The 4,986-nt window shown below is 37.9% G+C and overlaps 1 non-coding gene across 1 annotated transcript; it reads right to left on the bottom strand.

The window, feature by feature from the left end:
- Positions 1-4,650: 4,650 nt before the first annotated feature.
- Positions 4,651-4,732, bottom strand: TRNAS-AGA. The gene has a single exon. It is a non-coding gene; the product is annotated as a tRNA-Ser (tRNA).
- Positions 4,733-4,986: the final 254 nt, after the last annotated feature.

The following is a 4,986-nucleotide window of genomic DNA, read 5'->3' as shown; positions in this document are numbered from 1 at the left end:
TCAGAAAGTTCATCCAACTGTTCTTCTAGGAGAGTTTCCCAATCAACAGTTTTTACATCAAGAGAATGTTTGGATATTGACTTAGATGTGATAGTTCTCTCAGGTGAATCCAAGCTTTTAGAATCATCTGGTAATTTCTGAACTGGTACGTTATTAGAGATAGACTCGTCCATAATCAGATCGCTACAAACACAGACTTATAAGGTCTTTAACGTGTTTGCCTGCTCTGATACCAATTGAAAAAGCGGGAGTCTAACAACACCACCCAATTTTTGTCTTACCAATCTGTATGGACAACTCGAAAATACTTTTAAGAGCATCAATAAGACTCACTCAATTAAAAGTATATCAGCGAGTTTATATCTCTCTCTTGATTTGATTTACTCAAGCAGGAACTGCGAGTTCTAATCAAATGCAAGAATAACTTTGATGGTACCAAAGACCAATATCCAAGGATCAATCAATGACAATCAACAACCAAAGGTTGGATTACTCTAATTGATGATCTAACGCACAACATGTATTATTTCAATTATAAATATAAAACAATATAATACGTAAATTGAAATAACACAGACACCAGAAATTTTGTTAACGAGGAAACCGCAAATGCAGAAAAACCCCGGGACCTAGTCCAGATTGAACACACACTGTATTAAGCCGCTACAGACACTAGCCTGCTCCAAGCTAACTTCGGACTGGACTGTAGTTGGACCCCAATCAGTCTCCCACTGATCCAAGGTACAGTTGTACTCCCTACGCCTCTGATCCCAGCAGGATACTACGCACTTGATTCCCTTAGCTGATCTCACCCACAACTAAGAGTTGCTACGACCCAAAATCGCAGGCTTTGACAATAAACAAATCTATCTCACACAGACAAGTCTATCAAAGGATCAAAAAGTTTTTGTTCCGTCTTTTGATAATAATCAAGGTGGACATGAACCAATTGATAATCCGATCTTATATTCCCGAAGAACAGCCTAGATAAATCAATCACCTCACAACAATCTTAATCGTATGGTAGCGAAACAAGATGTTGAGGAATCACAAACAATGAGACGAAGATGTTTGTGATTACTTTTTATATCCTGCCTATCGGAGATATTAGTCTCAAGCCAATCAATCTAATTGTACTCGTACGATAGAAGATGAAAGATCAGATCACACAACTACGATAAAAGTAGCATCGGCCTGGCTTCACAATCCCAATGAAGTCTTTAAGTCGTTAACCTGGTTTTAGAAGAAGAAAACCAAAGGTTAAAGAGGAAACGACTCTAGCACGCAAACTAGTATCACACGTGAGGTGTAGGGATTAGTTTTGAGAGTTGCTAGATGTCCCCTTATATAGTCTTTCAAATCAAGGTTTCGCCATGGTCACAAAGCAAACAATATCCACTGTTAGATGAAAACCTGATGTAGATTCAAGTTAATATTTCTCAACCGTTAGATCGAAAACTTAGCTTGTTATACACAAATGAAATGCACGCTTCTAGGTTTGTTAACCGTACCCAAACGTGTACATTGTTGGTTCAACAATAGTTAACCAAAAGGTTAGCCATATGAGCATTTCATACCAACCATATTCTTCTTCACCATAACTAGTTCAAATGACTCAATTGAACTAGTTAGAGAGTTGTTCAATTGCAAGGAAATCTTATGTACTACACAAGACACAATTGAAGCAAAGATGATTTGATTCACTCGAATCAGTTTATGAACTTTATATCCACGGTTTGCAAATTGCATTCCTTAGTCTTTATAAGTTTAAGTTCAGAAATCATCTTCAGATATATAACCTTCTTAAGTTAGCACACTAGGTTCGCGGACTTAAGCAACCGAGCAGAGTTTACAAACTCCAGCAGAAAATCTCGGCAAAGACTTTCCGCCGGTTCGCGGACTGGTACTCACGCAACAAGTTTGTCAACTCCAGCAGAATTTCTCGGGATGAGAAGTTCGGCAGTTCGCGGACTTGGCAACAAGCCATTCTTCCGGTTTCTCTTGATCAACAAAGTTCGCAAACTTTGGTTCAAGGGATATGACTTATGCACATATGTGTTTCCACAACAATACTTATGTCCATCATTGGTTATGTAATCTAAACTCTCATTCCAACCATTGAAACATTCTTACAAGACGTTATACAGTTGCTACACCATTTCTCGTCAAAGCAATTTTCAAAGTGATTGAAACATATCATGACTTTCATCACTAGGTAAAGATAAACATGGTCGAAGTGAAACGCTTACCAACACATATTTCGAGATATAGATAGGCGAGGTATACTCGGCTCGAAATACCAAATGTGTATAATCTAAGTCTATATATAACATACGACTTTTTGTCTCAAGAAGTAGGAGATAGAGTAGATAGACTTTTGAGTGATAGATAAGTTCAAGTCTTCACATACCTTTTTGTCGAGAAGTTCCACCGGTTCCTTGAGTAGTTCTTCTGCTTGTATGATGAATCGCCATGAAGTCCTTGAGCTCCACTACACTTTCTATCCTAGTCCGAGACTTAGCTATAGTAGACTAGAAATCAAGACTTATAGTTTTGATAACTAACATTGACAAACGTGCTTTAGATAGCAACGCAGGGGAGTTCGACCGAGCAATGCTCTAACACCTAGTATCATATGATAATCGGGCTCTTTCTCGATCACATGAAATTTGACCGTTGACTGAATAGGTCCTACTTTCAGATCTACATATGTGTACCCGTATGTATGGTTTTATCTTCCTTCAAAACTCTTCATCACGATTAGATGATGAACGATATTTCATTGTGGGACTATGGCTTTCCTAGAGTCTTCAGTGAAATAACATTGGTGGAAACACCTGTATCAACAAGAGCTCTCTTGAATTCAAAATATCTGATATGAGCAGTACCTACAAAGATCGATTATTTCCTTCCTCCGTCATTCTATTTTCTTCTGTGAAAGTGATGTTATTTATCAAAGGATCATACAACATGGATATTTCTAAGACTACTGATGATGACGGAGCCAGTTGCACGTCAAACGATATTTTGTTGAGTGCAACAAATGTATTCACACGTTGATATTTAGAGAAGTGCAGGTGTTCACACAAGCTTTCGATCAGACGTGTGGCTTCTTGACCCGCCATTTTCTCGCATGTGGTGAAATTGTCGATCTGAGGAAGATCATTAGTTGAAGAGTTAGTCCTCAGTGATGGAATCTCTGATCCATGTGCGCGCTTAAATCTGTTAGCCTTACGAGAAAATTAAGTATGTTTTTTATTGTATCTTTAACCAGGTCCATATTCCTTGTGTGAATTTCTTATATTCGTGCCTATTCAACCAAGGTTGGGATTTCTCCATTAATCGCATCGCTGGAAGACAGGGTGTTGGAAGAAAGAACATGATGAACATTACCATTTGAAAGGTTTTGATTAGAATCAGTTAATCTGACCTAAGACCAACCATATTTGACAATTTGAGATTGAAACCGAGAGATTAATCTCTCACTGTGGTACCCAACCTGTTGATGGGAAAAAACGATTTGTTGGTTTTTGAGGAAAGTAGAGGATGTGTGACAGGAGGATCCTCAATTGAGCTAATTGTGTAATCCTTTAAAAGATGCACTGCACGGGAGTGCTTTGAGTTCAAATCCTATTTATCCTTGAATATCACCGTGAGCAAGTATCCCAAATATATTTCGAAGTCAAACCAAGTATCCTAACTCGTGAACCATTTCTTCCCTTGCCTTCTTGAACTCGAAATTATCTTCTCAGCTTCAGAAACTCGTCTTAACGAATATAAACGACAGCCGGAGCCATGGCTAGCCAACGGCGGACTTGGTATCTTAATTAATTAAGTTTAGGTTTTCACAGATGTATTGTCCACCTAACTGGAGTTAGTAACATCCAGTTAAGTATTTGGTGTAAACCAAGTGTAACTAAATTCCGGTAGAAGTACTATCTACCCACCTTTACATAGACGGTGTTATTAACGGTCGGTTAAATACTTGATGTAAATAAAGTGTAATCCAATTTTTAAAATTTTAACCAATGGAGTTTCGCCAAGTATCTCACCATAACTTCTGCATTAAAAAGGCCTATTTCAACTAATAAGAAGTAAGGATTTTATCATCGTTCAACTGGAAGTTTATTTTGCCAAAGCGTTTAAGGGGGCGATAGAGAAAAAGAAGAGACCCATATTAGTATGCTACATGGTCACACCAGAGAATAGAGTGAAAATGTTCCATGAATCCAAAGATTCCAAACTCACACAAAAAGAAGCGTTAATTAAGAATTGTTTTGAGACGAGGAGGGTGATGCATTATGGTTGATGACACTTACACGGTTGGGAAAAAGATTGTGTTGTGAAATCTACTCCAAGTACCGCAGCTGCTGCTATTTGTTGTGCACCGATCTCATCTGCTACGGTGTTCATATATGAATATTGGTTGATAAATGTTTGATCCTCCATTAATCCCTACACAAACGTAGAAGAGAAAAAAACAAGGACGTCGATCTTAGAGACGAAGACTAGCTAGAAAGAGCGAGCCATATGAACTAATAAGCAGAGTAATAATAAATGATAAATATATCATGTCTGATGATAAGCACTGAATGGACGAGATCTCCATAGGAACGGATTGGTTGATGATAAAAAAAAAAATTATATATGCGTGAACGGCAGGATTCGAACCTGCGCGGGCAGAGCCCACATGATTTCTAGTCATGCCCGATAACCACTCCGGCACGTCCACTTGATGTGATGTTAAGTGCAAGGCAGTCATTAATAACGTCAATACTTTACTGATGACAACTTATAGTTGCCATTTACCGTAACAAAGAAAAATGCTAGAAAAAACTAAAGTTGCTGCTATACTTCATTTAAAAAAAAAAAAAAAAAACTACAAGTTGTTGCTGCAGAAGCAAGAACCTATGTTTTTACTCCTCGAGAAACTGTAAGGAAAAATATTAACATTCAAACCTTTGTGAGTTTTCCGGTTTTGAATAA

Source organism: Papaver somniferum, chromosome 11 (assembly GCF_003573695.1).
Source record: "Papaver somniferum cultivar HN1 chromosome 11, ASM357369v1, whole genome shotgun sequence".
Taxonomy (NCBI): domain Eukaryota; kingdom Viridiplantae; phylum Streptophyta; class Magnoliopsida; order Ranunculales; family Papaveraceae; genus Papaver; species Papaver somniferum.
The sequence above is the reverse complement of the archived record's forward strand: the minus strand, read 5'-3'. Positions and strand labels throughout refer to the sequence as shown.